Source organism: Bison bison, unplaced genomic scaffold (genome assembly GCF_000754665.1).
Source record: "Bison bison bison isolate TAMUID 2011002044 unplaced genomic scaffold, Bison_UMD1.0 scf7180017864334, whole genome shotgun sequence".
Taxonomy (NCBI): Eukaryota; Metazoa; Chordata; class Mammalia; order Artiodactyla; family Bovidae; genus Bison; species Bison bison.
In genome coordinates this window covers 1,811,987-1,836,669 of record NW_011494906.1, presented here as the reverse complement: position 1 = coordinate 1,836,669, position 24,683 = coordinate 1,811,987, and positions in this window count along the sequence as shown.

Sequence of the window (24,683 nt, the reverse complement as noted above, 5' to 3'; positions counted from 1 at the left end):
TGAGCCCTGGGAAGTGTTCTGCCTGGAAGCCTTTTGAGGAGGCTGTGGACAGCGTCCCGGGGGACTCAGAGTGGCAGGATTGTCACTCAGGCAAGGATGAGCTGTTATCAAGCACCCACGGGGTGTCAAGCTCGTCACTGGTTGCTGGGGGCACATGGAACTCACAAAGCAGAAAAGAAGGTGACTTCAGCCCCAGGGGGTTCTGGACACACGGAGGAGTGACCGACTTAGATCCCTGACTGTCGCCCTTGGGTCTCTGCTGAGTTTGAGGCTCAGAGAGGCTAGGTGAAGGTCTTGAGGTTGCTCAGCAAGCCAGATATAGGTCGGGTCCTGAGTCCAGGACTCCTGGCCCAGTGCTGCCTGCAAGGCACCACCTACCATGCAGTTGAGCAGAACACATGCCCAGACTCTCAGTGCCTGATGTGGGGTGCGGAGGTCATCTTTTCAGGTCTGCTGGGCTAAGCAGATGGAGGGAGGGTGGCCGAGAATGGTGGGGGCTGAGGAAAGTATAGAGACCTGCTCGCTGCCTGTCAGAGATGATGGTGACCCAGGTCTGAGTTCCAGCCCCACCATTCCACATGCGTGTGATCTTGTCAGGGTTCTTCTCTGAACCTCAGTTTCGTCTTCTGGGACAGCAGGATAACAGCATGTTAGCAGGTTTAAAGAAAAACCTCTGGCCTGTAGCAGGGCTCTACGATTCTGCCCGGGAAGGTCAGTACAGTCTTGTAGAATGGAACTGGCCCCGGAAAGAATCTGGGGGAAGCCAGATAAGCAGAAAGGACGGCTGGTTGGTGTCGAGCTGTTCTTGTCTGGCCCCTAGAATCTCTCAGCCATGTAGCCAAGGGAGCGGGTGGTGGAAATTCCAGGCAGATAGCCAGAGTCCACCCAGATGGGCCCCAATCCACACCAGCCAGAGCAGCCCCCCGCCCCCTGCCCCCAGGGGGCCAGGCCACTGCTGAGGCCCCTCCCCCATCACACCTGGGGCCTCCGTGGGGAGGTGACCGCAGCCACAGGTAATCCCAGAGCCACCCATTTCCGGGCATGGCCCAGGACATCTGCTGTGCCCGTGTTGCCCAGAACTGCTGGCTGGCATACAGACAGACAGGCAGGCTGGCCAGCGGGCACCCGGGAGTGTAAATTCCACATTTGCATGGTGGATGTTCCTGGCCCCAAGGGCTGCTGACCTTTACAGCCGCTGCATGAGTCCTCCTTTTCCTGTCAAGGCCTCTGGGCGCAGCCTGGCTGGCCGTCCCTTGGATGCTGGAGTCTTCTGGAATAGCGGGAAAGGCAGGGGGGCCAGGGACTGCTGGGCAGGGGGCTTGAGATGTGGGGCCCACCTCTTCACCCAGGCAGGGGGAGCCCACTGTCCCCTGACTCAGCGTCAGCTACCCCCCCGCCCCCACCCCGCCCAGTCACTGCCTGACTCACGGGCAGCTTGGGACCCAGATTAGCAATGTCACTGAGACATCGGTCGCCCCCGGCTGGCATCTCCCCCGGGATTGCCCCGTCTCTGCTGAGTGGCAACAGTGCTGAGCACAGTGGCAGCTTTTCTGGGCTCAGCAGTCAGGCCTGCCCTTCTGAGGGGCAGAAACCTCTTGAGGTTTCCTCTCTACCTCTCCCGGTCCCAGAGGGCTCTTGTCACAGGTGGCTTGGTCAGGCAGCTGGCTGGGAAAATTCCCCCAGATGCACCTAAATTAAAATCCACCTAAGTGATAGTCGTTCAGTTATGTGCGACTTTTTGCAACTCCATGGACTCTATAGCCCATCAGGCTCCTCTGTCCATAGAATTCTCCAAGCAAGAGTCCATAGAATTCTCCAGGCAAGAATACTAGAGCAGGCAACTAGAGTTGCCATTTCCTTCTCCAGGGGATCTTCCTGACCCAGAGATTGAACCTGAGTCTCCTGCGTTGCAGGCAGATTACCATTTGAGCCATCTAAAGCCCTCCAAGAAAGCAGGCTTTGCCCAGCTCCCGGGAACAGTGAGTCCTGCTCCCGGGGGCTCACGATCAGAAGAGCTCATTTACTCACGTTTATCATCTACCCCACAGATCTCTCCGGAACCTGGTGCTGGGGTTGGCTTTGATGAGTGTTATGGGTTGAAATATATCCCCCGCTCCTGACCCACCTCCAGAGGATACACTGAAGGCCTAACCCCCAGACGTTCGAACATGAACTTACTTGGGAAAAGGGTCATTGCAGATGGAATCAAATTGAGAGGGGATCGTACTGAAGTAGGGCAGACCTTAATTCAATATGACTGATGGTGTCCTTATCAGAAAAGGGAAGATGGCCGTGTGAAGGCACAGACACAGGAAGAGAACACAGCGTGACGGCAGGGGCCGGGACTGGGGAGATGCGTCTACATGCACAGGAATGCCAGGATTTCCGGCAACAGTGGAAGCTAGAAGAGGCAAGGGGAATTCTCCCCAACGAATTTCAGCGGCACCAGAGTCCTGCTGAGACGTTGACCTCAGACTTCTGGCCTCCAGAACTGTGAGACAATGCTTTATTACAGTTGTAAGGCACCCAGTTTGTGGCACTTTGTTACAGCAGCTCTCGGCAATAAAATACAGTAAGTGACACTGTTCTGGTTCACTGGAACTTACAGTGTAGCAAGGCGACAGGGGCCCATTAACAAACGTGTAGAATCAGGGCACTCTGCTAACAGTAGCTGACCTTTACGGAGTGTTCGCTCCCTGCCTGGCACTGTTACAAGACTTTTTATGTACAAATTTTAAGAAATATACTTATTTATTTATTTGGCTCCAACGGGTCTTTGTTCTGGCGTGCGGGATCTTTAGTGGTGGCATGTGGGATCTAGTCTCCTGACCAGGGGTTGAACCCAGGCCCCCTGCATTGGGAGTGCAGAGTCTTAGCCACTGGACCGGCAGGAACGTCCCTATATAACAATTTTAACCTCCATACCAAAACTGTGAAGTAGGTGGTGCTCTTAGGATGTCCATTTTACAGATGAGTCAATTGAGGGACAGAAAGGTTGGATAGATTGCCTGAGGTTACACAGTTGGCATACTGCAGGGAGAGGATTTGAACCCAGGCAGTTTGGCTCTGGATCTCACGCACTTCGCCACCACTCTACATCCCCATGAAGGAAACAGGAGGAAAATCAAGAATGTAGACATTGTGTGTGGCGTTTAGAAAGACAACCAAGGATCCTCTTAAATGAAGATGGGGTGGGGGAGCGGCGGGACTTCCTTGATGGTCCAGTGGCTAGAACTCTGCTCTTCTGATGCAGGGGGCACATGCGACCAGTTCCCACATGCCTCAACTAAGATTCCAAGTGCCGCAACTAAAGATCCCACGTGCTGTAAGGAAGATAATACCTACAAATGAAGAAACATAAAAAACTACAAATGGGACACATAACCTCCTCTTGCTCAGGCCTTCAGTGACTTGCCTTCCTCAAAGTCCAGGCTCCCCTATGGGCCCCTCATCCATCCTTCCAACAGCCGGAAGCTGAATCAGGTGGAGGCTAAGAGGGCAGGCTCGAGAGGGAGGCAGATCTGAGCTTGAGTCTCTGTTCTGCCACTGATGAGCTGTGTGGCTTCAGAGCCTCAGCCCTTTCATCTGTAAAATGGGAATGCAAAGAGGACCCCCTGGTTGTGGGAGGGTTCCATGAGATAGTGAAAAGCGCCCGCTTGCAGCAAGTACTGCCTCCATTGTCCCCACACACACCGCATGCCTCTAGCTGCCCCTCCCTGGAAGTTGCAGCAAAACAGGCCCCGACAGGCTGGCAGGCCCCCATGCCTTTGCTCATGCCGTCCCTTCTGCCCGGGTACCTTTCCTGCCCTTCTTTGCTTCCTCCAACTTGAAGTATCCTCAGCCCTGCCCTCTACCCCGACCTGGACTTTGGTGTCTCTCACCGGGGTCTTCTAGGGACACCTTCCAAGGAGCCTGGAGACCCAGGCACAGGAGAGGCCCTACACCTTAGCTCACGCAATCCCCTGGCAGAGGCTGAACCTCGGTCTTGCCTCAGTTTATCCATCCTAACAGTGCTCTGGTGCCTGGAATCCTTGCTCTTCTCTCACTTGTCCATCTGCCCACCAGCTGTCCCCCCATCATCCCCTCCCTCACAAGCTACCCTGCCACCCCCTGTCAGCCAAGTGTCAGCCCCAGCAGGGGGTGGAGGAGGGGGGACCCTCCTCCCTCCAGCTGACAGGCAGATTATATGGCTGTCTCTCCCAGAAAACAGTGGGTGACAAGGGTAATTAACTGCCTGCCAGCTAGCCACCCCGAATAGCCGGCTCTGCCCCTGGGAGATGGTGACAGTAGAGAAGTTTTCCTTCACCTCCTCCTATGGACAATGTCTCCTCTCCTCCAGAAAGATTCTGGGTGCCAGAGCCTTGGGGTCCCCAGCTCCTGAGTCCTCTGATGGGGGCTTGTCAACGGAGCCATGTCATGTTGGCCAGGGGAGGTGTAAGAGTTTTGCCTGTGGCCTTGGAAGGTCTGGGTTCCAGTACTCCCTTGTTTTGCTGTGTAACCTTTGGCAAGTTGCTTCCCCTCTCTAAATCCCAGTGCCCTAGTATCCACATGGAGGGGATGAGCTTCAAGCCCCCTCCATCCTGTGACTTGTGGCAAACGCTGCTAACTACCCATATGATACCCATCCCCCTCTTGCTAACCACACTCCAATTTTGTGAAGGGTTGCCTTGTCCCCCATCCCCATGGATGGATCAGGACTAACCTGAGCTAATCATGCTCCCCAATTTCCCATGACTCTATGTCTGACCAATAAAGCATAAGCAGAAGTTAATTGTGTGGGGTTTCAGAAGAGTTTTTGCTTTTTATAATAAGAGGCAGACTGAGCTGGTCGTGTTCCTTTGACTCCAACTTCTCTTTTTCTTGCCAGGAACCTAGACATAATGCCTGGAGGTATGGCAGCCACTGTGGCACCATGAGGTTGAAAGCCAACATCTAAGGAATGCCCTTACCTTCAGATTCCTTGATATGTGAGAGGAGAAATCCCTGAAATGTTTAAGCCACAGTTTTCAGGTTTTCTTTGACTAGTGATCAAATGTTTTTCTCACCAGTGCAGATTGAAATCTGTCTGTGAATGTCTCCATTGCTCTAGGCCACTGTAGGATATTTGGACCCTGTGGCACTATTACATGCCTGTTAACTGACTGAGTGGATAGTAAGGATCAAGCTTATATAAGTTTATGATAATAATAATAATTGTCATATCATTATTACTATTATTATTACAACCCCATATATTGAGGATTTCCTATACCCTTTATATGAAGCATTATCTCATTTAATCCTCAGAGCAACCCATATTACAGATGAGGAAAACTGAGGCCAGAATGGGTCACACAGCTGGCAGATGGTGAGGCTGAAATTTATTCTGTGTCTGTGGTCTCCAGCCCATACTTTCTGTTCTCTCCTCACACTTCTGGGTCAGGGAAACCAGCTTGATCATTTTGTCTTTTGCCCAAAGAGCAGGCTAGGAAAAAACAACAACAACAAAAAAGAACAGGCTAGGGAGGAAGAATGGTTGCTCTAGACAGCATGGTCCTGGAGGCCCCCAGAATCTTAGCCGTCATATGTAAAGTGCTGAGCTTGGGGAGCCGAGGTCTGGGATGAGGGCTGGAAGTCAGGGGAGGCTGAAAGAGGGCATCTGGGAGGGAGGGAGTCAGAGGGCTCCTGGTGGACCAGGTGATGAGGAGTCTGTCCCCAGGGCCCCCGGCCTCAGTGATCCAGACCATGAGGGGACCACAAGGTGCTGCCCACCTGGCCCAGACCCCTCTGGGAAGAACCCACTGTTCTCAGAGTTATCACCACAGAGGAAAAGCTTATGGAAGAAACCAGGCCCAACCCCTCTCCTGGCCCCTTGGGCTGGGGCCTCCTTGCTCAGCCAACTTGGCCAAGGGCCTGATCTGGGAAGGAGCCCTGAACCAGGCAACAGGTCCCTGCCCTCCAAGGGCTCACACTCAGGTCAGCCCGGAGAGCTTCTATTCCAGAGGAGGAGAGCTGGGGAAACGTGAGAGCTGAGGAAAGAGAAGGGAGGGAAGGAGGGTTCCAGGGAGTGGGACTTGCACGGCTCAGGCCTGTTGGCTGGGCAGGGAGGGGCTTCGGAGCTGCCGTGTGAGCGGCAGAGAAGAGAGAGGAGGATGGGGGGTGAGTGGAGGTCAGCCCTGGGGTTTGAGAAGCCACACTGTGCTACATGGAGGAGTGGAGTGTGGAGGAGTGGGCAATAAGCCAGAAAGAAGGAACAGGCGTTGGGCTAGCGTTTGAAGCAGCCCCCAGGTGTCTCCTGGCTCAGACGTTCTGCGTCTCCGAAGACATAGATTAGACAACCATGCAGAATGGGTGCCAGCTGCATGGAAACATTCATGAGAATGAACCCACCCTCAGACCAGGGGGCGAGAGTCGTTTTCTGGTTCTTTTTCACGTAGTAACTCTTGGTTCCAGCAGTTCCTGTGAATTAATGCCGTATCCACAACGATGCCCGTGGTGGCTGAGGAACATTTATCTTGCAATGTTTAAACAATTTCTATTACTTTTAAATCCGTACAGATAAATTTAGATATAACGTGAGTGGAGTATGATACTGATTCTTTACATTACCAAGTAGATGGGCATTGAACACTAGAATGGCTGAGAGTATTTTTTTTAATGTCTTATAACATTTAATTTTAATTAATTAAAAAATTAAAAATTGACTTAGATGTTTTCTTAATTGAATTTGTATTCTGCCTTATAATGTCAATAAATAATTTTAATATGTTAGAAATATATATTTTTTGAAAAATATTAAAACATTTTTACATTTTTACATTTTACTATAATTCATCATTGTCGTGAAAACATATTTTGTCTCTTTAGTCTTTTCAGATCACTCCTTTTACTAGAACACAAATTAGTATTTTTGGTGAAATGAAGGCATGAACATTTTTTGTGGAATAAAACTATAATAATTTATGAATAATGCATGTCTTTATCACTTGTCCAAACACAGCCGTTCAATCAACAGAATACCCAAACACACCAGCTTTCAAGCATATACAAAGCATAGCTTTATACATACTTTTCAATTTTACCACTATGGAGGTATATTTGTTAAGGTAAGAGAAGGGAACATATTTTATTTAACAGCTTGTTTGCTTGATTTTTAAATATTTAGGCATATGGTGTGTGGATCTCCATTTATGCTCTTGCAAATATTAGAGATAGGTCTAGGGTGTTTTATTGATATATAATTCACATATCATAAAGTTCATCCTTTTCAAGTGTACAGTTCAGTAGTTTTGGGTATATTCAAAAAGTCATTTATCTACCCACTCACCATCTAATCCCAGAAGATGACCACCTCCCCATAGAAACACTGCTCCTATTAGCGGTCATTTCCCATCCTTCCCTGCCCCTGAGCCCCTGGAAATCACTAATCTACTTCCTATTTCTATAAATGTGCCTATTCTGGATATTTCATATAAATGGAATTATATGTGTGGGCTTAGTGTCTGCCTCTTTCATGCAGCGTAATATCTTCAAGGATCATCCATGTTGTAGCATGTGCCAGAGTTCCAGCCCTTTTAAAGGCTGAATAACATTCCATCACATGGATGTACCATGTTGATATCCATTTATCAACCGATAGGCATTTAGATTTTTTGTGCTTTTTTGGCTCTTGTGAATAATGCAGCTATAAACATTCATGTACAATTTTTTGGTAGACATATGAGTTCAGTTCTCTTGGGTGTTACCTATGAGTAGAATTGCTGGATCTTCCCTGGTAAAGAATCTGCCTGCAATGTGAGAGATCCATGTTCCATCTCTGGGTCAGGAAAATCCCCTGTAGAAGGGACTGGCTACCCACTCCAGTGTTCTTGCATGGAAAATTCCATGGATAGAGGAGCCCATGGGGTCACAAAGTTGGACATGACTGAGAGTGACTAACACACTTTCACAGTAATCCGTATTTAACTTTTGAGGAATTGCTGAACGATTTTCCAAATTGGCTGCACCATTTTTTTTGCATTCCCACCAACAATGCACAGGGGTTCCGATTTCTTCACATCCTTGCCAGTACTTTTATCGTCTGCCTTTTTGACTCTAACCTTCCTAGTGGATCTCACTGTGGTTCCATCTGCCTTTCCCAGATGACCAATGGTGTTGGTTATTGGTGTTGTTTCCCAGATGACCAATCTTTTGTGTGCTCTTTAGCCATTTGCAGATCTTTTCTTTGGAGAAATACTTATTCAATTTCTTTGCCTGCTTTTGAACTGGGTGATTCGAGTCTGGTTTTTTCATTTATTTTTATTTTTTGGCCATGCTGCATGGCGTGTGGGATCTTAGCTTCTCTAGCAGGGATCGAACCTGCACCCCCTGAGTTGGAAGCTCGGAGTCTTAACCACTGGACCACCAGAGAAGCTCCCAGGCCAAGTCTGGTTTTAAAAGTTGTAAAGATACAGCAACAATCACTGTGGATCCAACACAGAAGCCTTATGTTTTCTTTCATATTAGCCTGTGCATGTTGGGATGGGCAGACTGCCTTTTTTAGGAGGTCATACTGGGTGGCTTGCTGGATCTTTGTTCCCCAACCAGGAACTGAACCTGGGACCTTGCCTGTGAAATTGCAGGGTCCTAACCACTGGACTGCCAATGATCCCCAGATTGGCTTTTAGTCATTGCAGACCTGGTTCCTACTGCCTCCCCTTCTCACCTTCTCAGTAAAGCCTTCTTGGTAATCCTTCCCTGCTTCTCAGAGTGATAACTGACCACACTGCAGTGGGTTATTGTTGCTTGTAGCCTGTAGCTGGGAACTTGCAGCCAGCTGGCCTGGTTCACACCCAGACCCCCAAGTCTCAGCCATGCGAACCTGGGCAGCTAACTTCTCAGTGTCTCCTCTGTGAGATGGAATTGCAATGCCTTTCTCATGGCCTTGTTGGAAGCATTTGCTGAAAACACACACATAAATCCTGCTGCATGTTGTGCGTAACCCGTACTTGGTGGCTGTCCCCCTAGGCAGAGCACTGCCAATGACGAAAGGGTCACAACTTTCAGGGCAGGACTTGCCATTTATGGATGATATTAATTGGAGGAAGCTGTTGTCATTTCTGGCTGAAAATCGCCTCCCTGTGAGTCACCCCCACTGCAGGGTCCTGGGGCAGCAGCCCCTGCTTGCTGAGTCCTCCAGTTTGGGGCGAAGGCTACGGGTCCCCCAACCTCTTCCGGCCCCAACAGTCCATCCACCCCTCCCCTGCGTGTCACCCACGGCTCCTCCCTCCTTCCCGAGTGGCATGTGACTGCTCAGGGGACGTGAGAGGCAGCTGGAAAGTGACACAACACCCCTAATTACCCTTGTTCCTTCTATATCCCAGCACCTAAATTTAGCCAGCAGAGCCTGGGCACTGGGGACCCGACTCCTCCCCCATCAAGCCCCCTACCCTCAGCAAAGACAGGAAAATGAGCCCCAGGACAAGGCTTCTCACCCAGCCCCTGCTCCTCACTGCCCCAGGGATGCTGCTAAGAGGCCAGCTGGGGGCACCGGGCTCCAGAAAGGGCTGTTGCTGCTGCTGCCTACAGCTGGGGCCTCGAGTCATGACAGAGCAGAGTACCACTTTCCCACCCTCTGCCCTTCTTAATGATGGGGAAGCCTGGGAGGGAGGGTCAGAGAAAGTGGTCAGAGTGTTAGGGACACAGGCTCAGAAATCAGACAGCCCTGGGTTCTTAGCTTCTGCCCTACCACCTGACAGGTGGCAAGTGTGACCCCGGGCAAGTCAGCAAACCTCTCTGGACACGTTTCCTCATCTGAAAAATCGGGACAATCATAGAATCTCCCAAGTAAGGTAATCGTGAAATTGAAATGAAAGGATGCAAGGAAAGCATGTAGCACCAAGCGGGTGCCCAACAGATGGTCTCAAGGCCCACCTCCTCCAGGAAGCCTTCCTGGATGGCTCCAGCACAGGTCCCCCCATGTTCCCCATGGGCAGTGTGTGCCTGCTGCCGACCATGGCTCCCTCTCAGGCTCCAGGACAAGATCCACAGGGGGAGGGCTTGTCTGTTGCTTGTCTTCAAGGTTGCCCCCAGCTCTGCACCCCAGAGACGGTGACAGTGGCTTCACGCTGGAGCCAGGAGCCAAGGTGTCCTGGTCAGGGTGGGGGCCAGAATCAGTCAAGGTTGGGATCACCCCCATTTCTGGGTCCCTGGGTCTCAGTTCCTCATCTGCAGAATGGGACAGTAAATGCCAGCCTTCTGGGTGGAGAGAAGATGAAGTGGGGCAGCCAACTGGGCACCCACCCCCTGTCCACTGTGGAAGGGGCCTCCAGCTGGGTGGGGTGGAGCCTGAATCTCCTGTTTCACCCAATGAGACAAGTGTGGGCCCTCTGGGCAATTTCCCTGAATACAGCTCACACACACACCACACACACACACACACACACACACACGCATGCACCGCTTCTTAGCCACCCTGGAGCTCCTGGGCACAATCCCTCAGGGGCTCGCTGGGGAACAAGGGGTGCTGGGGCAGCCAGTCCCATGGCACTGGCCCCTGGTCTCCCCACACCCTTAGCGCCAGGCTGTCATGCTGGCTCACAAGACACTTATACCTCACTGATGAGGCACTTGCATTATCCTACATCACCATAAGGAGTTGGGGGCCCAGAGAGGTTAAGGAATGTTCCAGAAGGACAGAACTTGGGTTCAGACCCAGGCAGTCTGGCCCCAGAGTCTGTGCTGGAAACGACTACATGCCTCTGCCGCCCTGGATGGGTTTAGCCCTTCTCCCCTGATGGGCTGGAGTGATTAGACAGCTTTACAGAGTGGGAGGTGATGCTGCAAAGTGTTGAGGTAACACCTCAGAACTTAGATTCTTCACCGGAAGTTCCCTTCACTGAGAGGACTCATGGAGTTTGAGCTTCTCTCTTGCAATAGCTAATAATAATAAAACAACTAGCAGCTAATACTCTTCCAGCCCATTTCATACACTACATGCTCATCCTAAAACTTGGCATGTAACTCATTTCATCCTTATGACGACCCAAAGAGGAGGGGAATTGTGAATTTCTTCATTGTTCAGATGAGGAAACTGAGGCTCATAGATGATAAGCCACTGGGCGAATCCCAGAGCTCGTGGTGGAGCCGGGACCAAACCCAGGAGGCAGCTTGGCTCCAGTCATTCATTCATCCCTCTCCCACCCCACCAGCCTCAGCCTCCTGCCCTGTCTGCTGTACCTGGTGCAAAGCCCTCCTCCCATCCCCCATCCACCCCATGTCGGGAAGCTGCGTCCCGACCACCAGGAGGGACCTTCCCCCAGCTGCCAGGGTACTGAGGAGTGGCCCAGGCAGTGCCCTCCCTGCCCCTCCAGCCAGGAAGGAGGGGTGGGTAGGCCCTAGGATAGTCCCAGGCCTCCCGGCAGGGCCCCTGCCAGCCCACCCCGCCTCCCTCTGGAGGTGTGGCCTGGGTAAAGCTCTGGGAGCCTCACAAGCTGCTGCTGAAGGTAAACACGAGACTCAGAGACAGAGCGACCTGAGCTGCCTTAGGAGGCTTAGAAATGTTTTCCCAGCTGCCTCCCTTTCTCAACCTGGCTCCTGCCCGGGATCCAGTAAGTGGTATGAGCCTAAGAGCAGCTCCGGGGCCCTTAACAACTAATCCTTCAGCCACGCAAGGAGAAGGTTGTTCCCAGAAAGGGCTCCATTAAATCCTTAGCCAAGGGCTGTATCCTCCCTTTCCATCTCAGCCGAGGGCGGAGGCCACTTGACCAGTCCTCTCAGAGAGAGCTGAACACTTAAGGTCTTCATTAAGTGGCAGCTTATCATCATGTTCTCATGATCATTTCATCATGATCATGATGAAATACATGATCAGAGATAAAAGACCACACAACCCTGTGTGTTGAGAAAGGGGTTAAAGGGACCCACCCAGGCACGCCAAAGGGGTAACGAAAGTTTCTCTCCTGCATTTACTCCTCCAACAGTGAGTGGCTCAACCTTCTGGTACCACTCTGGGTATGTGACTCTCTGGCAGGGGGATGGGGTACCTGAGTGACAGCATCCAGAACAGGCAGTCTGGATATGGGGCCTGGCCCAGGGAACCATGCTCTCTCAGGATGTTGTATATTATCTGCAGTAAAGATGGTACATTTCCAAGCGTTCTATTGAAACTACAGGGAAGGGAGACTGGAAAGGATCCAGTGGGTGAGGGATGATACCTGGAATAGAATTGTTTTGTGCCTGTTGTTACTGCTTAACAAGTGTAAATGCCCCTGGGGTTTTCCTTTTTCACTTGGCTTTGTTTACAGATTTATTTCAGTGGCAGAACAACTGGGTATAAGGGTTCTTGAGGTTCTCTTCTGACCTGTGTGTTGTTTAGAATTATGTTCAGCTGAAGGAGACAGAAAAGCTCAAAGAAATAATGTGTTGAACAATATAGAATCTCTTTTCTCCCAACAAACAACATTTGGAAGTATCTAGTTCAGAGCTGATGTGGCAGCTCCACGAACATCGGAACCCAGATCACCTCCTTGTTGTTCAATCTTTATCCTTAACACGTGGTGTCTACCTCATGATCCAAGGTAGCTGCTTCAGCTCTAGCAATCACATAAACACTCCAGCCGGTGGAAAAGAAGCAGCAGAAAGGGTGAAAACCTCTGTCTTTAAATGACATTTCTTACACCCCAGTGGCAGAGGGTTATTCACGTGGTCATAGCTAGCTATAAGGGAGGCTGGGAAATATCTTTATTTCAAATGGTTATGTGCCCAGTGAAAAATCAGGAGTGCTATAGCAAAGAAGATGGGGAGCACAGATTTGGGGGAGTAGTTAGCAGTCTTTAGCACACCATAATGTTCTTCCATTCCACTGGCCATGTATTTTCTGGCAGTGTGCTCCAGGTACCCTGGGCTCACCCTCAACTTATTCTCATGTGTTACTCTTGACTCGTCATCACAAAACCAGAACTACCCCAAGAGCAAGACCTGGCTCCCGAAACATGGCCCTTACCCTGGCATTCAAGGCTCTTGGATGTTGGGTTTCCTCACCTGCTATAACCCCTTGCTGCCTTCGCCCAGTGGCTCTGAGCCCCCATCACCTGCTCTATTAAGCCAGATTACTCCCTCTGCCTGAATGCCTCTTCTGTCAGGGGGTCCCCTATTCAACCCCAAAGACTCACCATGGAAACGTTGTCTTGTCAGTGCAGCCTCCCTAGGCCCCTCTGGGGAGAATCAGAACCCTTTCTCCTGCCCTCCCTTGGGCTTCAGGAGCCTTCCGTCATCCCTCTATTTATAGCCTGTTCAAGTCAGGTGCCCCTGGACACATTGCCCAGAGAGAGGGAGGGGCCCCAGGCTGGAAGAGCAGGTTCTGTGACCTGCCTGCGGAAGGGCTCAGAGTTTTCAGGATGGCGCCACTGGCCTGATGTCCCCACACTCATCTGTCTACTGGAAGGTGGGGGAGACGAAGTTCCCACACCTGGAGCAGCCCCATCACTGTACACGCAGATGGTTTCCTGTCTCCCCAGCTTTGCCGAGTGCCTTGGGGTCTGGGCTGTGCTCCTCTCCACCTGGAGGCTGGAGTCCAGCCCTGGGCCAGACCCTGTCTCCACCATTGCTGCCGTGAGCCACAGGCTCAGGTTAGATGTCTCCATCTAACTGGGGAGGGGACTCAGCCCTGCTCTGGGGTAGGGTCCTGGCCGAGATGCCCCGACTGGGTGGGAGGGCAGGAGCTAGCTGTAACTCTGGGGAGGCAAGGAGGCTCTCTCCCCCAATACTCAGCCTCCCCCCTGCTTTCTTGGAAGGTCCAGGCCACCCACCCTGGATGTCAGAGAAGCAGCCATGCTTCAGAAAGCCAAGCAGAGGACTTCCCTGATGCTCCACTGGTTAAGATTCTGGGCTTCCAATGCAGGTGGTACAAGCTCGATCCCTGGTTGGAGAACTGAGGTCCCATCTGCTGTGCTGTGGAGCCAAGAAAAAAATACCCAATGAACAAAAAGGAAATAAACAAAAAACCACAGGAAGCCAAGCAGGGAAGAGAAGGGTCTTGCAGCCCCACTCAATGTCACTGTCACCTCACCCAGCCCAGCCCATGCTGTCAATGCTACACCAACTCACAGTGGATCCTGTGCGCAAGCCCCTCCCCAAATGACAGCCTTCCCACCCCCATCCCCAAAGGCCTCTCCCCAGCCCAGTCCCCTGTCAGCACCATCCCTTTTCCTCCCAGTGCCCTGACAAATCTGAATTCTAAGCCAGAGTGACCTGGGGGTCCTGAGCCCGACACACACACCCTCTGCTCCCACCCCCGACTTCCACCCCACTTTCCATTAAAGACGCTGACACCAGCATCAAGGACAGCCACCAGCTGCCCGCTGAGTGCCCACCCTGCCCTTTCACAAGCCTCCACGCCCGTCCCCAACTGCCGGAACCGAGGGACACTTTGTCACCGCCAGGGCTCACAGGCCCAGCTGACTGGGACCTTCCTGCCTGCTGTGGGCCACGTGACAGGCTGAGCCCAGTACACCTGCCCAGAGCTTCACCTGAACCCGGGCTGGGCTCCAGTGTTTGGAACCAGACACACCTAGCGGTGTGACCTCGGGCGAGTTACTAACCCTCTCTGAGCCTCTGCCATTTGTAGCTGACCCCAATCTGGCAGGCTTCCCGGGGGCGCCGTGGTAAAAACCCACCTGCCAATGCTGGAGACACAAGAGACGGAGGTTCGATCCCTGGGTCGGGAAGAGGAGGGAGGTCCCCTGGAGGAGGAAATGGCAACCTGCTCAGTATTCATGCCTGGAGAATCCCACGGATAGAGCCTGGCGGGCTCCAGTCCATAGGCTCGCGAAGAGTCGGACAGACTAAGCCTTCACGCACATGCACATCGGCCTTCCCAGGAAGGACCTATTGGACACTGTGGGTTTGAGACCCTTCTCTTCTCTCCCTTACCTTTAGAAAGAGGCTCCACCATAAGGGGTGGGTTGCGAGGGATAGGGAGGACCAGTGTGCCTTCTGACCTTGACCCAGGAGCTGGCCCCCAGGCCCACCTAGCTCAGAGTGGGGGAGACCGCACAGGCTGAGGAGGAAGGTGCTGGTGCCCAGGAGAAAGCCTGGGGCGCCTCCTAGTGGACACAAAGGGAAGAGCAGAGGACAGTCACCCAGCTTCTAGTCCCGCCCTGTAATGAATGGCTCTCAGCTCAGAGTCGGGGTCCAGTACTGACCCATCGCTGCCAGCTCTCGCAAAAGCCACCTCTCCCCAGGGAACCTCAGTTTCCTCATCCCCTGAACGGAGCTGATGATGACAATACCACCGCATGGGGCCACAACGAGGTTTCCGTGTGCCTCGCACACAGTAATGTTTCTCAAGGGCCAGCGAGGCAGGAGCTCGCCCGAGGGGCACAGCGAGTAGTGGCCGAGTCAGGGTAAGGAGCCAGGGGCTCAGACTCCCGGTCCAGTGCTCCTTCCACTCCTGGGTGCTGTTCAGTGTGCCCTTGGACTCGCTAGGCCTTTTAATTCCTCCTTGTGTCTCTAGACGTTTTCAGATGTTTTAGCGCTGTCAGAACAAGCTTACGGCTGTGTCCAATTAACCTTCCTGCCAACCGTTATGGGACGTAATATCTTTTCCAGGGCTGGCTGGGATATCTCTGTTCCCATCTCCTTTCCAAAAGACAGAAGCCTCCCCTGAGCCCTGAGGTGACTGTCATGTCCCTCCAGCTGGGGCCAGCTGTGACCCCACGCAAGGCTGACCCGCTCAGCCAGGGCCCAGGTGGGACCCTGTTTCTGCTCCAGGTAAGAAACTGCATGTGTATACAGGGGGGTGGGGTGGAAGTGGGGAGAAAAGAGGCCTCCCCAGGGGAGAAGAGGGGGTGCAGAAGGGGAGCTCCAGCCTCAGAGGATGAGTTAGTTTCCTTGGTCTCTAATGAAAAGGGCCCTTCCTGAAATGCACACTCCTGAATTCCTCTGTGGTGGTGATGGGGGTGACCCTGGGGACATGGAGGAGATCAGAGGGAATTTGGCCCTGCCTGGTGCTGTGTTTGCACAGTGGGCTCTCTCTTTTTACCTGGGTTTTGTGCTTGTCTAGGAAATGGCAACCCACTCCAGTGTTCTTGCCTGGAGAATCCCAGGGACGGGGGAGCCTGGTGGGCTGCCGCCTATGGGGTCGCACAGAGTCGGACACGACTGAAGCAACTTAGCAGCAGCAGCAGCAGCAGGGTGGCTGGAGGGCCTCTCTGGCTCCCTCATGCCAGGTCCATATCTCTGTGGCCCCTAGAATCCCCTTTTTCAGCCTGGGAGAGCCCTGAGGCCTCACTGAGAATCTGAAGGGATTGCACTCAAACATTTGTAAACGCTCTGTGTGCTCAGCGGCTCAGTCGTGTCTGATTCTTTGTGACCCCATGGACTATAGGTCGCCAGGCTCCTCTGTCCGTGGGATTCTCCAGCAAGGATACTGGAGCGGGCTGCCATTCCTTCTCCATGGGATCTTCCCGGCCCAGGGATCGAACCCGTGTCTCTTGTGTCTCCTGCATTGGCAGGCAGATTCTTTATCACTAGCGCCACCTGGGAAGCCCGTGTGTGCTGTACACCCAGCTTTTAACAAACCACCCACAAGTACACAGATGTACAAAGAGGCAGACCACACAACCCTGAAAACTCACACACACACACACACACACACACACACACACACTGGGGCCAAAAGCTAGAGGCGGGCCCTTGGGAAGTGGACCAAGCCAGGGGTGTGAGTGGATAGTTGGGATGCTGTGTGGGTTCCAAGCAAACAGAGCTGTGCCCCCTCCCAGATAGGTGTCTGTGCAGAGGGAGGCCCTCACGAGGGTGTGGGACAGAGAGGACTCACTTAGGCCTGAAGCTGGTAAACTGATCCACGCTGGGGATCCGACGGCTCCATGAGGCCAGGGTGGAGCCAGCCCTGGAAATTCTCCCCTACCGATCCCAGCTGAACCAGCTCTTGCCTCCTCCCTGCTCAGCCCCTTACAGACTTTGACCCACCTCCACTTTCATTTTTCTCCCATCTCCTTGCCCCCCACTCCTCCCCTTGGGGTCACCCCTCCTGACCTTTGTTTAGCTGGCCCTTTACCCCAGTCCTTGACAGACATCAGTCTGCCCTCCAAGACCCAGCATAATGCTTCCTTCTTTCTCTCTCTTTCTCTTTTCTTTTTTTTTGGCCACTCTGCTCAACTTGCAGGATCTTAGCTCCCTGACTGGGGATTGAACCTGGGCCCTCAGCTGTGGAAGCACAGAATCCTAGCCCCTGGACTGAGGGAAATCCCAACACCTCCTTCTCAGAGAAGCTTTCCTGCCACCCTCTCTCTGATGCAGGATCAATCCCTGGCTCCTGGCACCCTGGGGCCCGTGTACACACCTCTGCCATAGCTCCAAAGGCTCCCTGGTGTGATGCTCAGAATGCACCTAACTTCTGGACTCTGATAACGGGGACCGTGCTTTTTTCTCTTCTGTACTAAGGGCAATGGGAGGCTGGGCAACAGTTTTGATGGAGCTTGTAGGATCGGATTTGTGATCTCAGAAGGTCATGAGGCAGCTAGCTGCCTGGTGGAGGGAGGCAGGGAGAGGGAGCATGGGGCTTCTAATTGTCAGGATAGGTGGCTGAGACAAGAGAGGTGAGCAGGTTCAGGAGATATTCAGGGTATATCCTCCCGCCTCCACCAACCAGTGGTCCCCAAGCCTGGCTATGCACCCGATCCCCTCGGGGAGACTTTGAAAAACAGATTCTTAAGCTTTACCCGCTGCTACTGCTAAGTTGCTTCAGTCATGTCCAACTCTGTGTGACCCGATAGATGGCAGCCTACCAGGCTCCTCTGTCCCTGGGATTCTCCAGGCAAGAACACTGGAGTGGGTTGCCATTTCCTTCTCCAAGCTCTACCTGGATACACCTAAATAGGATCTCAGGAGTCAGGGACAGAATCAGTAATTTTTTAAAAAATTGTGATAAAAAAAGACATTACATAAAATTTATCATCTTGACCATTTCTCAGGGTACCATTTTCTCATGTTAAGTAAATTCACATTGTTGTGAAAAGATCTACAGAACTTTTCATATCTTACAAATCTGAAACTCAACACTCATTAAATAACTCACCACCTCCACCCCAACCCAGGCCCTGGTAATTACCAGTCCTTTCTGTTTCTTTGACTACTTTGGATGCCTCCTTTAAGTGGAATCATGCAGCATTTGTCTTATTTTTTTTTCTTTTTTCTTTATTTGGCTGTGTAGGTCTTAGTTGCAGCATGCGGGATCTAGTTCCCCAACCAGGAGTTGAACCTGGGCCCCCTGCTTCAGGAGTGTGGATTCTTAACCACCGGACTATCAGGAAAGTCCCTCTGTATTTTTTTGGATCCCCAAGTAGCTCAGATGAAGGTGGAGTGTGGCGCAGAGTTTGGAAACTACTGTCCATGTTACCCAAGCTGGAAGGACCCCTCTCCCTTTCTCTTTGCTCCTAGGAGAAGAATCAGATCCTAGCGGCCTCTGACTTTCAGAGGATGGTGTTCACTTTGACCTCTGGGGAGAATCGTCTCTCACACAGCATCCTGAAGACAACCAAAGTCAGACCAGATAATAACTCAACAACCCATGTTATTGTTCATTTTCATGACCTACGTTTATGCAGTGTTTTAGATTCTGGTTGCTCATGTCTGTTCCTAAACCAGCAGCAACAGTAGACTTGGGGGCCAGTGAGAAAATGTGGGGTCTCAGGACCCACTTGGGGTTCCTCTGAATAGTAAAGTTCTAGAAGCTCAGCTTTGGGGCTTAAAGAGTGGGTGGGCTGGGGGTGGGGGAAGGAGAGGTCGCTGAGAGGCTGGGGAGGTGGCCCAGGTTGGTGTGGGCTGGTGTGTCTCTCCCACTCCACGGCCACGGTCTTGAACTTGAGTAAGTTCAGCATTCCAGGCTTAGCCCCTCAGTTACCTGCCTCCTGGTCAGCACTCTGGGGCTCAGCTACAAATTCCCAAGGCTCGGCCTCTGCGTGGGACATGGGCCGTCTTCCTCACAGCCCAGCTGTCGACCCTGCCCTTGGTCGACTCCTTCCCCAGCCTGGCCTGACACAGACCTCTCCAGCAGGGCACCAGTTCTTGTGACATTCAGCAATCCCATCAGGTCTTCGTGATGACCCTAAGAGATCATGGTCGTAACAATGGCTTACTGAACACATATTAAACTCCAGGCACTGGGAAAAGGGACTCAGGCCTCCAGGGACACCATGAGGTTGCCACAGGGGTAATCTCTACTTGGCAGATGAGGAAACCGAGGCTCAGAGAAGTTGAAATGAGTTGTGCAAAGTGATAGAACTTAGCACAAGTGCTGTAAGTGCTAGAGCTAGGATCTGAATTTCCTATAGTCCATCATGTCTGAGTTTTTGTTTTAATTAATTTATTTATTTGGCCTCAATGGGTCTTATTCATAATTGGCCATATGTGGAATGTACTGGGGCTTCCCAGGTGGCTCTAGTGAAAAAGAACCTGCCTGCCAATGCAGGAGACATGTGACATGGGTTTGATCCCTGGGTCGGGAAGACCCCCTGAAGGAGGGCATGGCAACCCACTCCAGTATTCTTGCCTGGAGAATCCCATGGACAGAGGCGCCTGGTGGACTACAGTCCACAGGGTTGCACAGAGTTGGACATGACTGAAGCAGCTCAGCTTGCTAGCTTGTGGAATGTATTAATAGTCCTCTGAACAGGGATCAAACCTGGGCCTCTTGCATTGGGAAAAGGAAGCCTCAGCCACTGGACCACCAGGGAAGTCCCTGTTATGTCTGAGTTCTTAACCAGGATGCCTCCTTCTTGCTGTCTTCTTACAGAAGGGGACCCTGAAATTCAATTCCATAATTTACCCAAGTCAAATGGCTAATAAGTGCCAAATCTTGGACTTGAACTCAAGACCGTGTGCCCCAGACCCCAAATTCTTCACTGATGAACCTGCTCTCTTTATCCCAGCAGCGTGTCTGCGTGCTGGTCTGTCCACCCCATTTCCAGCTGCATCAGACCCTTCCGCCTGGGTTGTCATGTCAGTGCTAACCAGCACGGGCGGACCAGGGTCCCTGGAGCCACAGCTGCAGCTGGGAATGAAGGGAGCTCAGCACTGCGGGCAGAAATGGAAAGTGACACTTCCTGGCCCCACGGGTCCTCGCTTGAGCGGGGGAGCAGATCGCGCACCTGGGCATGGGAGGTGGCAGAGCGCAGCAGCTGTCAGAGGATTGGGAGGTGGAGAGAACGGAACTGACAGCTCACCCACCCGGGCACTGCTGGGCACGCAGCACCACAGCTGGGTTGGAAGCTGGCGGGGGCAGGGCAGCCGAGCTCCTGGGATGACCCCTGGCTTTCAGTGGGCTCCCCTCACAGTGGCAGGAGGACCAGGGTCTGGAACGTGGATTCAAATAGCAGGTGACTCCTCACTCACTCCACAACTGCAGTGCATGTGTGCTCAGTTGCGGCCGACTCCTTGCCACCCTACAGACTTCAGGCAAGTCGCTTAATCACTCAGGGCCTGGGGCCTCCTGTATCAGATGTGGATGGTCATAGTACTTCTGGCATTGCTAAGAGCCTTAGGAGTGTCAGCATATATAAAAATGCCTAGCTCCCAGTAAACATCATCATCTGAGTTGACCAAGTCCAAGAGAAGCAATTTACACCTGGCCGCTGTGGGGGACAGATGGATTATAACTAAGAGAAGCTGGTCATACCTGGCATACGGCAAGATCTAGAGCTGTAATTGTTGCTGCTGTTGTTTAGTTGCTAAGTCGTGTCTGACGCTTTTGTGACCCTATGGACTGTACCCCACCAATCTCCTCTGTCCATGGGATTTCCCAGGCAAGAATACTGGAATGGGTAGCCATTTCTTTCTTCAGGGCATCTTCCCGACCTAGGGATCAAACTCACGTGCCCTGCTTGGCAGGCGGATTCTTTACTACTGAGCCTCCAGGGAAGCCCATATCAGCAATAGATATTATTATTAGGAGCAAGACAGGCTACATAATTTGCAGAATCCGGTACAAATGAAAATGTGGGGTACCTGTTAAAAAATGATTAAGAATTTCAAGGTAGAGACAGCAGAACATGATCCCAAGCTTGGGGCCCTGAGCTACTTGCACGAGTTATTGTTCAGTCGCTCAGCCGTGTTTGACTCTTTGTGACCCCATGGATTGCAGCACGCCAGGCTTCCCTGTCCTTTACTGTCTCCTGGAGTTTGCTCAAATTCATGTCCACTGAGTCGTTGATGCCATCCAACCATCTCATCCTCTGCTACCCTCTGGACATGTTAGACACCCAGGAAGCTGACCCTGATCAGGAGATAGGATGCCCTGGTCCTTAGAGCAGCAACGTGGTCTGTCTTCAGGAAGGTTGCCCTTCTGCTCGATGCTGAATCTAAGTGAGGGCTTCCCCGAGCTTGCCTTCCCTCGTCCCCAGATTATTCCAGAAGCACTTGTGACTGGGAGCATTCAACTTGTCCTGCATGAGAAGGAGGCCCTTGGGGCTGCCCCCTGGGCTCTGAGCCCTTCCAGACAGGCCCAGAGTCCTTGAATGTTAGGGCCCTTTGAGTTATCCCCAGGCCCACCCCAAGACAGGCAGGCCCTGCCCAAGGACACACAGGACACTGTGGCAGGGCAGGATGAAGACCCCGGCTTCTGAATTCCACCTGGGAGTTCTGTCTCAGGGAACCAGCTGAGGCGCAGTGGGGGTTCCAGGCCCGGTGGCGGGAGAAGGGTGTGTGGGGGGAAGGACGATGGGTTTGCAGCATGGGGGAGGGGAGTTTCTGTTCTCTTGGCTTCTCGGTGTTTTCTGCAATGGCACACATTGCTTTTGTAACACCAGGAAAAAAATACCATAAATGAACCTTCAGTTAAGGTATAGCACAGCGTTCTCATAGGAACCAAGAAGATAAGCCCTTGATGCAAAGTACATTCAGAGGGAAGAAAAAAAATTTTAAATAGATTAGATCAGAGCAACTGATCTTGTTGTAATAACTCCTTAAGGCTCACCTTCCTGGTTACAGGGACTGAGATGTCTCAGTTGGGCTCTGAGATTTTGGGTGGGGGCCTGTGTGTGTGTGTAGTGTGCTGTGTGAATGACTGAGTGTGTAGGATGAGGGACAGTCAGTCCCTCCAGAAGCCAGGCCCCAGGGGAGACGAAGGCAGCAGATGGCCCCAGAGAGCATGCAGTCTCTGAAACCAGGCACAGTCGAGCCGGAATCCAGCCCCATCAACGGCTCTGGTTCTCTGAGCTGCAGTTTCCTCATTTATAAAATGGAGAAAACGATGTCTGCTTCACAGGTTTGTAGCTGTGGGGATTAAAGAAAATGAGCTGGCTCAAAGAGTTAGCACGTAGTAGGTGTTCAATCACCATGAACACCTCCCTCCAACCTTATGCTGACAAGCTTATGACCCCGCCCCCTTATGCTGACATTCTACTGAGCGATTTGAGAAGCTGAACCTCACCGTCGTTGGTGATCTGACCCCAGGGGAGGACAAGTGGGATGGACCCTCCTCCCAAGCGGACCAATGCCCGCGGAACCCTTGACGAAACTCTAGCGGAGCCATTTGGTGGAGCGTGGAGACCCCTAGTGGCCTCATGGGGGACTGCCGTCTCCTTGGGAAACCCACCAGGAGCAGAGCTCCTCTGGGGACTTTTCTCTGTGTGGCAATCTTTCTTGAGCACCTATTAAATACCAGAGCTGGCACTAGGTGCTGTGGGAGCAGAGAGAAGAGAAGCCCACCACCCCAAGGAAACCCACCATCAGGAGAGTTGCAGAGGCTGTTCCCCGCCAACTTGTACTCCAATATCCATCCACAAGGAACAGAACGCCGGGGTCAGTCTGGGACCTAGGTCAAGACACCCCCTCTCCCACAAAGCACCTGGAATGAGCAAGATTCAACAGTTACCATGATTATTATGGGTATGAAAAGGCAGACACTTTGGGTTAGGAGTCATGCTCCCTTGCCCTTTTCCGAGCACGTTGGAAACTGCCAGATACTTGCATAAAATAAGTGCTTACTCATATGGCATCTCATCTGATCTCTGAGGAACAGGTACTAATGACTAGCCTGTGGATGAGAGAGCTGGTGCTCAGGGAGGTTTAGATAATTAAGTAAGAGTTAGGATTTGAACTCAGGTCCGCTTGGCTCCAGAATCCGTGCTTCTTTGCAAGAGAATCTGCCAAGTGGGGTAGCCAGTGACTTGCCAAGCAAACAGACTCACCTCTCTGGGCATCAGAGTCCTTCTCATACAGGCCAGATGTTTTGCTTTTTGTTGTTGTTATTGCTTTTAGGCTCACATGGGCACTGGTTCCCAGTCCCGACTCTGCATGGGGTTCACTGGATTTCCTTGGTCTGGGTGCATCCTGGGCCTTGGGATCACAAAGCATCCCAGGTGATTCTGAGGTGCACGGAGGACTGGGACAAGACCCAGAGGTTAAACTTTATTTATTCTGCCAGGTGGTGTTAAGCTTTGGGTGGGCAGGAGGGGGCTTCCTCCATCTCCCTGTGTCCAGTTCTGCTCAATTCTCTTTTATTATTTATTTATTAGAGAAAAATCGCTTCCTCTAAAGTGTGCAGTTCAGTAGGTTGTTCAGACGGTAAAGAATTCACCTGCAACGCGGGAGATCTGGGTTCGATCCCTGTGTTAGGAAGATCGCCTGGAGGAGAGCATGACAACCCACTCCAGAATTCTTGCCTGGAGAAGCCCCATGGACAGAGGAGCCTGGTGAGCTACAGTCCACGGAGTCGCAAAGAGTCGGACACAACTGAGCGTCTAAGCACACAGCACAAAGTATACAGGTCTGTGGGCTCTAGTATGTTCCACAAGGTTGTGCAAACATTACCACATCAGATTTCAGAAAGCTTTCATCATCCCAAAAGAAACCCTGTACCTCTTAGCAATCCTTCCCCACCAGCTCTCCTGCTAGCCCCTGGCAATCTCTAATCAACTGTCTGTCTCTACAGATTTGTCTTTTCTGGACATTTCACATAAATGGAATGTATGTGGCTTTCTGTTGTGCAGCTTCTCTCATTTACCTTTTTATCTTCAAGGTTCATCCTTGTTGTAACATGTACCAATTCCATATGGCGACATCACATTCAAAAAATCCATTCATCAGTTGCCAGATGGTTTAAAGGCTCTGATGTTCTCTTGGCCGAGAGAGGTGACTGGATTTACCCAGGTGGAGGGGCCAGGGTGGCACCAGGGAGCCCGGACGCTGCCTCTCAAGCCTGCGTGAAGGAAAACCCAGAGGGGCAGGGATGTGAAAACCAACCGTAAAAAGCTCCAAGGGGCAAATCCTGAGCAGCCCTTAGAGGTAGGCCATAACTCTTTCCTCCCACTTCCATGAAGATAACCAGAGACCCGGGCAAAGTTGTATCCACAAAGCTTCATCATTGTAGCACAGCTGAACAGTGAAACACAGAAATAACCTGGGTGTCCAAGAAAATAGGGAACTCATTCCATAGCGATGCTACTTCTATCCGAGGGAATACCATGCAGTCAAATATGATGCGGTATCAGCTCACTTTTATTATAGTGCCAAAACTTGCTTGTGCGTTTCACATGTGCTGGCCCTCACGGCTCAACCCTCATGACAAAAACATGAGGTAGGTGCTCTTATGATCCCCGTTTTAAATGAGATGAAAGTAGAGAACTGTTAGGTAACTTGCCCAAGGCTTTGCAGCTAGAAAGCGGTGTGGCTAAGCTCTGAACCAGGGTCCGCTTGCTTAATATCTC